A 13,051-nucleotide genomic window follows, 5' to 3' on the forward strand; every position below is an offset into this window, starting at 1 on the left:
CCTGCCTCACCAGTAGCACTTTTCACAGCAGGGCTTATCCTTTCACCCCTGCCACCCTTCCACCATCCCTGCCACCCTTCAGCATGTCCCATTCCTTCCCAAGCCCCAATCCCTGCCTCTTTGCAGTCAAAGGCCTGTACCTGCAGTGGTTTTCTGGGCCTGCCATGTAAGAACAAAGTCTACTTGAGCAGGTCCCGGTTTATATTCAAATTCATTACTGCCAACATTTCCCTTCATTTCTGATTTGTCACTTGAACACTAAGTACAAACGAAGGACACTTTGTCAGGTGAATCTTCTTTCAGTATTTTTACAAATTTAAAATACTACATGAACTTATTAATTCAATTCGAACACAACTGCACCCATATATTTTGAGGAACTGGAGAGCTAACCAAGCCATAGAAAGAGCAACTCCAGCTTTCACCCCAGTATCAATGTTTCCCTGCGTGTCAACTTATCACATAATGGCCACTCTCCTCAAACAGATACAAATTCCCACACTCCCTCAGGGTAGAAAAGCGGCACTGCTCTATTTAGATCCATTTTAACCAATTCCCCACTACCATGGATAACATTTCATCGTTTTGTTCTAATGACATGTAACCTATACCTCATTTACTATACGAGCTTTTAGATTTTACTAACTGAAACCTTGCAGTGCATAAAGCAAAAAGATAACAGAACTGTGAAATACATCAAGAATTTTAATTTCTTCTGACACGAGGCAAAGCAAAAACGCAAAGCCACAGAAAATCAACTACCGCATTATTACTACAAACAGGCGTTAAGAATCCTCTCCATTGGAAATTACACCTTAAATTTACGCCCTTTAACAACTGTTGCAGTATTAGTAACTACTTTCATGTTGCAACCAACTCAGAGCTTTTATAAGTCCTTTCTTTGTGAAATGCCTTGAGAAAAAGCACATTTGAAACATCTAAGTCGCAGCTCCTTGTGTCCAAGTAACACCACCAAATTCACCAAGCACTGGTCCTTTACTTATCACTCTGCACATCAAGAACACTATGGGCTTCCTTTGAATGCTAAATTGCCAAAATAGCTCCAATTTAGGACTGACGAGTTTACTTTGGTGGTATGGTACATAAGCTTATAACCCTAACCACGCATGAGCAGTCAAGACCAAAAAAAAAAAAAAAAAAAAAGACAAATTAGAAAGGAATTCAAACTCACTAAATGAAGATACGTTCAACAGATCCAGCACTGAGCTCCACCTTGAAGCAGGCAAATCAGCCAATCTTTTTTTTCCTAAAGTAAAGCAACTAGGGATACTGATCAAAACTAACCAGATTTTCCATGAGCAACACTAAGGTATCACTTAGCATTCTCAACCGTGAAAAATTCTTAATTGAACAGAATCATGCAGATTAAAAACATTATGAAATCAGTACACACATCACACTGGAACGGAATTTATCTTTACTCTGCACCACACTGCCTGGATTGAATAACAATATTTAGAGAACAGAGAAAACGACACTTGACAGAAACCAAAAGGATGACCTGAAATGACTCCAGAAGGGAGATACCTTTCCCTTCTCAAAGCAATCGATACAGGCAGGAGTCAAACTACGGACTGTGAAATCATCTGTGGACTTCACAGCAGTTATACGCTCTAACGCCCTACCCTCTCTGGAAGTCAAACACAAAATGACACAAATACAAAAACACAACACATCTAACATCCGATGGTGATTTATTGATTTACACGAATACAACGGATGGGGACGGAAGGTGCATGATGAAATATTATTCTCAGGTAGGTAATACCTTTCTAAATCTCCGTGGAATTCATCAATTCATCGCTTTACCTTCACCGGCTAGTTTCTGACTAAAATACCTCGCCATCAAGTCTTTTCAATCAAAGCTGTCCAAAAATTCTACAATCGAGTAAATAACATGAAATTAGATACAGTCAATGCTAGAATTTCCTCCAGGAGCCCTGATCCCCTCTAGACATCAGGCCTAAGAAAAGGAAATTAAAGTCTTTAAAAATATCCATCATAACGCAAGCCTTCCAAGAAGTGAGACTTTTGAGGGTGATGGGTAATGTCAGTTAACTTCCTCTTCCTTTAAAAAGGTCAAAGACAGGGAAGCGTCCGGTGTAACATTTCCTCCTCAGATCGCGTTCCACCACAAACCACATCACAACCCGCCCCCCCATCACTAAACAACATTAGCCAGAGGGGGTGCTTTCTGTACATTTTCACCATAGATTTAAAATCCAACTTACCTCAGAAACGAGCTGAGCTTAGTTTCAAACAGGAAATTTACCAACAAAGTTTATTATGTACTAATAATAAGTAGGGAAGCCCACCAGGCCCGGCCGCAGGGGGAGCAAAAGGGAGATGGTGGAGGAGGAGGAGGAGGAGGAGGAGGAGGAGGAGGAGGACGACGACGTCGTGGTGGAGGAGGGAGAAGAGGAGGAGGAGGTGGTCGTCTAGGTCGTGGTGGTGGTGGTGGAGGAGGAGGAGGGGGAGCGGGGGGGGGGGGAGGAGGAGGAGGAGGAGGAGGAGGGTGTAGTCCTCACAACAATCAGAAAAGCCTTCCCCGCAGGGCTGGTCCCAGGCACCAGCAAATTCGGCCTAAAAAAGGGGGGGCGGGGGGGGTGCGAGGAGGGAGGAGCGGGGGGGGGGAGCGGGGGGGGGAAGCGGGGGGGGGGGAAGCGAGGAGGGGGAGGCGGAGGGGAGGCGAGGAGGGGGAAGGGTCCCCCAGCTCTAAAAGGGAAGGGCTGCAGAGGCCGGGCCGAGCGGAGCTAGTTTTCACAGTACTGCAGAGGGTCCAGGGCCCCCCCCCCCCGCAGTGCTGCTGCCGCCGGGGCACCCCAAAAGCTCCGGCCCACCCGGCTGCGGGGACTCGGGCGGCAGCCCCTTCCCTGGCTGGACTGTGGCAGCCGGCAGGAGGGTCCCCGGGGAGCCACGGGCCCCCTGGGCAGTGGCGAGGAGCCGAAGGGCCGGCAGGAAGGTGAAAAGGATACTGTTGGGGCGCCTGGGTCTGGAGGGCCCTGATGTTCGGGTGAGGAGGGGCCGCTGCCGCCGCCGCCGCCGCCGCTGCCGCCGCCGCTGCTGCTGCCGCCGGGTGAGGAGGCGGTACCGCTGCTGCCGCCGCCGCCGCCGCTCCGGTGCCGGGTCCGGTTCCTGCTGCAGCCGCTGAGCCTGATTTCAGAGCCGGTTTCTGCGGTAAACTCATGGCAAAGCGAAGCCACCAACCCCCCCAGAGCGGGACCGGGCGCGCCGGGGTGCAGGGGCCGGGGGCAGCGGGGGGGCGGGATGGGGGCAGACCCGGGGAGGCGGCGGGAGCGGGGGGCCGGGGGGAGTCTGGGAGGAGGAGGAGGAGGGGGCCGGGGCCGGTCACACACGCCCGCCGCCGCCTCCGCCGCCGCCGCCGCCGGCAGCAGCAGCCGCCCCGCGGGCCAGCACCACCGGCTGCCGGTCTCCGTGACAACGCGACCCCAGGGGGGGGGCCGGACCCGGCGGGGGCAGGAGGCGGAGAGACCGGACCTTTCACGGCAATATCCTCATGGGCCGGCGGCGGGGGGTCTTTATCCCCCTCCCCGGGGGAAGCGGCGCCCTTCTCGGTAGCGGGGCTCAGGCGATGCCGGCGGATTTTCTTCACTCAACGAGCAGAGCATCCAACATGGCGCTGCGGCCGCCTCCAGCAGTCCGGCAGGACGGCCGCTCGGAAAACTTCGGGCCTTTTCGGAGAGGCTCGGGAGGCCGAGGGTGGGAAGCGCCTTCGGCTCTTTCCGGAGACTGAGAGCGGTCGGGATTCTTCGGAGACGCTCGGGGGCGTCTTCGGCCGCCGTTCGGGAGAGCTCTGGGGCTGACTCGCCTCCTCGGGAAACATCGGCGAGAGGGGCTTCCCAGGCTCGCCGCCGCGGGGGTGCGGGTTGGAGGCAGAGACCAAAGGCGAGGTCTGGTCCGCCAGAACCCTCCCCTGCCGCCCAGCCTCGAAGAACAATGGCAACGGCCCTGGAGCCTGCGGTCCGCAGAGCCCTGCCCGCAGGGGCGGTAGGCAGCGAGGCGAGAAACCTCGGTTACAGTGGAAGGAACCGCTTAACCAGAGTGAAACCGCTGGAAAGGAACCCGCTGCGTGCATCTATTAGCATAATAAGTAGCACTCGCTGGCCTCTAATGCAGCTCGCGTCCATTATGTCACTTCGCTCTAGTACACTCTGAGGGGTAAGTGGAATGAGGAGCCTCGCTTCCAGAGCACTTTGAGGCCGGGAGAGGAAAAGTGACTGGCCCAAGGTCACCCATCTGGGAAGGGGCAGAGCCAAGCCTGGATCTGAATTCCACCTTCCTCTGGAAGACCCTTGCTGACTCCCAAGTTGCCTGGGGACCTGATGCAACCCTCGTCTAATCAGCAGCCTGGTCCGGGGGTTCTGTGGATGGATTTTTCCAAGCCTGCCCCATGACTGGAGCGCCCCTCGACCAGCAGCAGCTCTGCAGTGGCCTATGCCAAGGTGACACTTGTCCTTCTCTTCCTACAGGGCCGACCAAGACCGCCCAGCCCCACCCCGCACATGCCACCCCAAGGCAGGGGCCTTGTCCTCGGCACAGGTGATTGCGTGGAAAGGAATCTCAGGGATCAACGGAATGATCCCAGCAGTAATGGTTACCAGGCACAGAGCACTTCATATTCGTTATCTCATACAGTCCTGTTAAATAGACAGCACCCATTTTACAGGTAAAGAAACCGAAGCTCAGAAAGGCTCAATACTGTCACACAACAGGAGAGCTGAGAAAATTGAGGCTCAAAACGGACAAGAGACTTTCCCAAAGTCACCTGGACAGGTGTAGTTGACAGAGTCCAAACTCGAATTTGGTTATGACTCCTGCTACACTGCTCCTGCTGCCCTCCTTTATTCCCCCCCCCCCCCCAATTCACATAAAGCTCTACACATAGTGGATGTTTAATCCTTGATAGTCCCTGCTAGCTCCAAATGCCTCATCCCCCATCTCCAGACTGGAAGACAGGAGTTACTTCATACACTGGAATCCTAAACCATTTGGATTTGTTATACCCGGTGATTTAGAATTGGATCTTCTGCTCTTCCCCAGGCATGACTGGCTCCAGGAAAAATTCCCATGTTGCTCATTTCACCCAGATTCTCCCTCCGTATTCTGAGATCTCAGACTTCCTTCCCCAATCAAAACCTGTTCCCGGGAAAGAATTGGGCTTCTTCTTATTTACAGTAGATAACTGATAATTGCTTCGTTGCTATTCTCTAAACTAGTTTCATTTTCTAACTTAATCACAGCTATAAGCATCAGGTGATTGCTGTGTGCCTGGTCTGTGCTAAGCACTTTGTGAGCATTATCTCTCTTAAAACCGGAAAGACCTTGGGCAAAATAATGTAAAAGTCTCTGATAAGATTCTGGCCCCAGGCAATGAGGTGAGCCTTACAGAGAACAAAGTAAAAAAAGGTGGAGTGTTCTTTCATGCAAAAGCATGGCTCTACTCAACACCTCCCCTCTCACACAGAGGGGCTAGTATTTATTGAACACCTACTATGTGCCCAGGATACAACTCTGCTACACGTTTCACTTAGACTTTTACTCCCCTCAACAACTATGTCAGGTGTTCTTCTATCCTGTTTACAATGAAGAAAGTGAGGCTCAAAGACCGGTAAAAGCAACCTGTATAACTTTGAAGTAGAAAGGCTGGTATTCAGACCCAAGGCATCTGACTCCAGGTCTGGTATGCCACATTTCCTTCAACATAGCAACCTCCCCACTGTGGGAGACGTTGTCGACACGCACAGCTGCTTTTGTGAACTTGCCTGCTAAGGGCCCTCCAAGGTTCCCCCTTTGTCTTCAGGATCCAGTCTAAATTGGAGATCCATCGTGACCTGGGCCCTGCCTCCATCCTGCCACTCACATCTGGAGTGGTCTACAGCAGACAAAGCCATTTTCCTTTTCCCGCCACCCCCCACCCCGGGCCCTGCACCAAGGCCTGTCTGCAGACAGCTCCTACTACCTATAACCCCAAACCACCCTCTTTCTTAGCCCATTGGCTCATTCCTGCTCCTCTTGGTTGGCTCAGGCCTCACCTCTTGCAGGCAACCTTTTCTCACTGCCCAGACTGAGCAAGGCTCCCAAAGCAGTGGATGCTTAGTTCTCAGGACACTCTGTTAAGCAACTAAGCACAGCCATTGGAATCAAATTACTTGAGTTTGATTCTCAGGCCTGCCTTTTTTTTTTTTTTTTTTTTAATGTTTGTTTATTTTTGAGAGCGAGACAGAGTGCAAGCCAGGGAGGCACAGAGAGAGAGGGAGACACAGAATCCGAAGCAGGCTCCAGACTCTGAGCTGTCAGCACAGAGCCCAATGCAGGGCTCAAACCCAAGAGCTGTGAGATCATGACTGAGCCAAAGATCATGACTTAACCAACTGAGCCACCGAGGCGCCCCTCAGCCCTGCCTTTTATTAGCTGTATGACCTTGAAGAAATCACTTAACCTCTCCAGACCTCAGTTTTCTCATCTGTAAAACAGATTCTACCTCCTATTATGAGAAATAAGGCAACAAATACAAAGCACTTAGTCCAGTCCCTGGCTCATAATAATTGTTGGTTATGTTTCTTAGTCATTTGAAATATCCTGAATATCTAGCACTCAATAAATAGGATGTGAAAGTTGCTGAAGGCTAGGATAATTGTGAATTATCAGAGGATTTCATGCTACCCTGGCATCCTGGGTATCCCAGAGCCCAGGCTAGGCCTCACTGTACAGAGAAAACAGGACAAAAGTGTCCTGGAGCAGACACCGCTAGCCCACAAGAGGAGTGTTGTACCTTTGACTTCTGCTTTTCCCAGAGCCCACCATGCTCCCTCTGTCACAGACCAGCATTCCACCCCCCAGAATAAATATACCTCTCCATCCTCGTTCAGAGAGCCAGCAGATGGGTGAAGATTTGGCTAATATATGTCATATGGCTGGGTGATGGAGTTTTGCTTATTTGTTATCATGTGGGGTCACTGCTATTTCTCTGAATGAAGATTGGGCTCAGGAGGGCCCCTTAACTTCTTAACTGAAAACTTTTGAAAACAGTGCTACAAGCTAGCGTTCTCTCCCCCTTTCATTTTTCCTCCTGGAGGGGACTGGCCTTTCAGCATGAAGACAAGCCATGTTATGCCAACAGAAGCCATCTTAGTAGACACGGAGGGGTTTACATATTATTTGCTGTTCGACTCAACAACATGCAAACACCAAGGCCTGACAAGGGTAGAGCTGGGCATGAACCTTGGTGATCCAAGATCTAGACCCTAGTGAATTAAGACCTAGAGATGGGAGACCAAGAAGGTTTAAAAACATAAAAAGGGGGGCTCCTTGGTGGCTCAGTCAGCTGAGCATCTGACTTCAGCTTAGGTCATGATCTTGTGGTTCATGAGTCCGAGCCCCACATGGGGCTAGCTGCTGTCAGCTCAGAGCCCACTTCAGATCCTCTGTCCCCCTTTCTCTGCCCCCCCTCCCCCCCCTCAAGAATAAATAAACATTAAAAAATTATTTTTAAAAAATATAGAAAAGGAGAATTGAAGGCTGAGGAAGGAGAGAGTTGAGGGCACCCACGTGAAGTGGTTGTGGGTGGAAGGAGAGAAAGAAATAGTTTGCCCTATTCCCTGTACTGTAAACATGTTCATAATTGGTCATGAATGCTCTTCAGTGAATAGCTGTGCCAGAAGGTCCTTCAAAACATCACAGGGCGCAGTGGTAGGGTGCCATGTGAAGGTGGTGGTTCCTTGAGAAGGTTATAAACTTTAAGACCCATCTGGATTCTAACCTTACAGACTGGCTGTACTATCTTAAGCAAGTTTCCTAACTTCTCTGGGCCATTTGCAAAATGATGGGGGTGGGGGGACTCTAAAGGATTAAAGCAAGACTTAAAGGAGCTGCCAAGCATCACCAGAGCCTAGGGCCTCAGAAGCACCTCCACAAAGCTTAATTCCTTCCCTGTTCCCTCCAGAGCAGGGTGCGGCTTCTCTAACTTGCTGCCATTCTCACTTCTGGAACCAAGTTGTCCTGCCCCTTTGCCCACAGTGTGTGGGATGGCTCTCCTTTGCTCAGCTACTGCTGGAAGTGATCACAGGCCTTGCCAGCTGCCAGGATACAAGAAGGAGCCAAAAGTATGATCACAGAATGGTTAAGATGGTAAGCTTTAGGTTATTTGTAGTTTACCATGATTTTTTTTTTTTTAAGTATTATAATAGAATCTAGGCAGGACTGAAAATACCTCAGAGATTACCTTACCCAGTGTTCTGGTTTTAGGAATAGAGCCCAGAGATAGGAAAGGATTTTTTCAAGGTCACACAGCAAGTGAGCCACAGAACAGAGACTGAAACTCTGGCCTCTCTTCACTGCTAGGCCAAGGGGTTTGTCACTGGTACCATTCTCCCATTAAGAAGTCTGCCACCAGGGCACCTGGGTGGCTCAGTTGGTTGGGTGTCCGACTTCCACTCAGGTCATGATCTCATAGCTTGTTAATTCGAGCCACATGTCAGGCTCTGTACTGACAGCTCAGAGCCTGGAGCCTGCTTCGGATCCTGTTTCCTTCTCTCTCTGCCCCTCCCCAACTCACTCTCTGTCTCTCAAAAGTGAATAAACATTAAAAAAAAAAAAAAAAAAGAAGTCTGCCACCATGGCCCTGGCCTTTTCCCACTTCAAGCTTTGGCCATCCCTCTCCTGCCTGCCTCTGGAGCAGGAGAGCTTCAGGATTCATGTAACTGGCATTTTTTGAGTGACAATTATGTGCCAAGCCTCATGCTGGGATCCTAAGAGGAATATGATGCCACATCTAATGGGGAAGAGAGAGAGAGAGAGAGAGAGGTAACTAGACCTACCAGTTAAGTAATCCCCATAATTACTTACATTAAAAAAATTGAGATTATGCCAGTTCTCTGCTCAGAGCATTGTCTTCTCTGCTCAGTTTGAGTGAAAGCAAAAATCTATCCAATGGCCTACAAGGCCCTACATGAGCTCTATCTCCCAACCCTCACCTTTACGTCTCTGAGCTTCTCTCCTATGCACTGGCCTTTTTGATGTTCCTTTACACTGAGCACACTCTCACCTCAGGGCCTTTGCACTTCCTATTGCCTGTTTTGGGGATAGCTGCACTGCACATTCCCTCACTTCCTTCATGTTTCTGCTCAAATGTCACCTTATCTGGGAGGGCTTCCCAGACATCCCATGTAAATTAGCAACCCACCCCCACCCCCAGCACTCCCCAGCCTGCTTGCATTTCCCTCATTACACCTGTCACCATCTGACTCGTGACATTTACGTACTTATGAGTTCATGGTCCCTCTCTCTGCATTAGAATGTTATCCCTAAAAGAGGAAGGATTTTGTCTGTTTTCTTCACTGGTATGTGTCTAGGTTATAGATTCGTGCCTGACATGTATTATGTGCTTGTGATATCGTGATTGGTAATAAGAAATTTATATTTGCTCTTCTACTAAAACTCTCTAAGCAATTAGAATGGTAAAGGTATCTTTTGTTATATTAGTGAGGTGCTTTTGGGAAGCCCTTTGGTCACCTAAGGATGGGGTGAGGGGAGCTGGTTGTCAGGGGAAGGAATCCTGTGATCAGAGTTGAAATTTTCAGCCCCGCCCCAGAATCTGAGAAGGGGAGGAGAGCTGGAGATAGAGTTAAGTGCCCAATGGTCAATGATTTAATCAGTCCTGCCTATGTGATGGAGCCTCCATAAGAACTCCAAAGGATGGGGTCCACAGAGCTTCTAGGCTGGTGAGTATGTGGAGACTCTAGGACAGTGGACTCCTGGAGAGGGCATGGCTGATCCAGACCCTTTCCCCATACCTTGACCTGTACGTCTCCTTCACCTGGCTGTTCCCAAGTTATATCCTTTCATAACAAACAGGTAATCTAGTGAGTAAAATTCTCAGAGTTCTGTGAGCCACTCTAGCAAATTAAACCCCAGGAAGGGATCGTGGGAACCTCGGCTCTCTAGCTGGTAGGTCACAAGCACAGGAGACAACCTCGACTTGCAACCAGCATGCGAAAGGAGGAGAGCAGGGCAGGCCTATAGGACTGAGCCCTCAACCTGTGGGATCTGATGCCATCTCCAGGTAGATAGTGTCTAAGTTGAGTTAAATTGTAGAACACCCAGCTGGTGTCTGAGAATTGCGCGGTGTTGTTGAGCACTCAGTAAGTGTCGGTGGCCTGGACACAAAACAATGACTGCTCTGGGTACACAGGTTGTGAGAAGGGGGGACAGAGTGGAAACAACAGAATGCAGTTCTGTCTCCTCAGCACTTCCATTCTCTGACCTAACTTGGCCAAAATTAGGACTGTCCTTCAACTTGAATATCACTCGCAAGTGCTTTGAATTAAATCAAATTTGTTACATCTGGGTGTGTCCATCATCACCAAGATACTGCTTTTCTCTTTGCTGGTCAGTTTTGGGGGTTATTTTTAACTTTGTTTTTTTAGTAATCTCTACACCCAACATGGGGCTTGAACCCATGACCCTGAGGTCAAGAGTCCCATGCTCTTCTGACTGAGCCAGCCAGCTGCCTCGCATTTTTTTTTTATTATGGTAAGATATAAGCAACATAAAATTCACCACTTCAGCCATTTTTAAGCGTAGGATTAAGCGGCATGAGGTGGCATTCACGTTGTTGTGCAACCCCCATCGCTGTCCAACTTCAGAACTTCTCCAACACCCCACCGGAAACTCTGTTCTCCTTAAACAATAACTTCCTGTTCTCCTCGTCCCTGGCAACCACATTCTACTCTCTGTCTCTGTGAATTTGACTCCTCTAGGGACCTCGTATAAATGGAATCACACGACACTTGCCCTTTTGTGTCTGGCGCATTTCACTTAACTTGATGTTTTTAAGGTTCATCCATCCTTGGGGCTCCTGGGTGGCTCAGTCAGTTAAGCACTCAACTGTCAATTTCAGCTCAGGTCACAATCCCATGGTTCATGAGTTTGAGCCCCATGTCAGGCTCTGCACTGACAGCACGGAGCCTGCTTGGGATTCTCTCAGTCCCTCTCTCTCTCTCTCTCTGCCCCTCCCCTGGTTGCACACTCTCTATCTCACTTTCTCTCCCTCAAAATAAATAAACATTAGGGGCGCCTGGGTGGTGCAGTCGGTTAAGCGTCCGACTTCAGCCAGGTCACAATCTCGCGGTCCGTGAGTTCGAGCCCCGCGTCGGGCTCTGGGCTGATGGCTCAGAGCCTGGAGCCTGTTTCCGATTCTGTGTCTCCCTCTCTCTCTGCCCCTCCCCCGTTCATGCTCTGTCTCTCTCTGTCCCAAAAATAAATAAACGTTGAAAAAAAAATTAAAAAAAAAATAAATAAACATTAAAAACAAAATTAAGGTTCAGGGCACCTGCGTGGCTCAGTCGGTTGGGCATCTGACTTTGGCTCAGTTCATGATCTCATGGTTCGTGAGTTCGAGCCCTGCGTCAGGCTCTGTGCTGACAGCTCAGAGCCTGGAGCCTGCTTCGGATTCTGTGTCTCCCTCTTTCTCTGTTCTTCCCCTGCTCGCTCTCTCTCTCTCTCTCTCTCTCTCTCTCTCAAAAATAAATAAAGATTAAAAAAAAATTTTTTTTAAAGCTTCATCCATCCTGCAGCATGTATCAGAACATAATTCCTTTTTATGGCTGAATGATATTCCATTACATAGATGTATCACATTTTTGTTTGTCCATACATAGATCAGTGGACATTTGAGAATGGGTATGCAAGTATCTGTTCAAGTTACTGCTTTCAGTTTTTTGGGGTATGTCCCTGGAGGTGGAATTGCTGGATCATGTGGTAATTCTGTTTCACTTTTTTGAGGAACTTCCATACTGCTCTCCACAGTGGCTGCACCATTGTACATTCCTACCAGCAACGCACAAGGGTTCCAACTTGTCCATATCCTCATCAACACTTGCTTTCTTTCCTTCCTTCATTTCTTTCTTCTTTCTTTCTTTCCTTCCTTCCTTCCTTCCTTCCTTCTTTCCTTTTCTTTTGTTCTGGCTAATAGCCATCCTAAGGGATATGAAGAGGTATCTTGTGGTTTTGACTTGCATTTCCCTAATGATATTGAGCATCTTTTCACATGGTTGTTGACCATTTGATACCCACTTTATGGAAATGTCTATTCAAGTGCTTTCCCCATTTTTCAAGTAAAAAAATTTTTTTTAATGTTTTATTTATTTTTTAGAGAGAGTGTGAGCCGGAGCAGGGGAGGGACAAAGAGAGGGGGACAGAGGGTCCGAAGTGGGCTCTGCGCTGACAGCAGCAAGCCTGATGTGGGGCCTGAACTCACGAACAGTGAGATCATGACCTGGTTGAAGTTGGATGCTCAGCTGACTGAGCCACCCAGGCGCCCCTGATTTTTTTTTTTTTAAAGCAGTCTCCATTCCCAACATGGGGCTTGAACTCACACCCCTGAGATCAAGACTTGTGTGCTCCACCAACTGAGCCAGCTAGGTGCTCCCTGTTTATTTATTGTTGAGGTATAGAAGTTCTTTCCTCTCTTCCACCTTTTTTATTTTTTATTTAAAAAAATTTTTTTTATGTTTATTCATTTTTGAAAGACAGAGACAGAGCACAAGCAGGGGGGGGCGGAGAGAGAGGGGGACACAGAATCCAAAGCAGGCTCCAGGCTCTGAGCTGTCAGCACAGAGCCTAATGCGGGGCTTGAACCCACAAACAGTGAGATCGTGACCTGAGCCGAAGTGGGACGCTTAACCGACTGAGCCACCCAGGCGCCCCCCTCTTCCACTTTTAACTGTGTGTTTTTGACCAAGTCACATAACTGTGCCACAGTTTCCTCAACTATAAAAACAATTTTTTTAACCTATCCATTCCTACCTCCTAGAGCTGTTGTGAGCATGTAAGTGACCTAGCAAGCAGAAACCAACCACTAGCATGTCTGGCTGCCAAAAACAGCAACTAATATCCACTGAGCGCTCACAATGAGCCAGGCGCTGGGCAGAGCTCTTTATATGTATTAATTCATTTCATCCTCCTACCACTGGTAGAGTGCTGAGTACCAATATTGCCTGCACATAGGAGG

At 49.0% G+C, this 13,051-nt stretch overlaps 1 protein-coding gene across 1 annotated transcript in view; it reads right to left on the minus strand.

Annotated features, from left to right (window-relative positions):
• EIF4G3 (eukaryotic translation initiation factor 4 gamma 3) overlaps nt 1-3,148 on the minus strand; it is a 314,690-nt gene extending 311,542 nt beyond the window's left edge. The window contains exon 1 of the mRNA XM_045035239.1: nt 2,997-3,148. The gene's annotated coding sequence lies outside the window, so the exon portion shown is untranslated. The remainder of the gene's footprint in view (nt 1-2,996) is intronic.
• Between the last annotated feature and the right edge of the window lie 9,903 nt (nt 3,149-13,051).

This window comes from Felis catus, chromosome C1 (assembly GCF_018350175.1).
Source record: "Felis catus isolate Fca126 chromosome C1, F.catus_Fca126_mat1.0, whole genome shotgun sequence".
Classification (NCBI taxonomy): Eukaryota; Metazoa; Chordata; class Mammalia; order Carnivora; family Felidae; genus Felis; species Felis catus.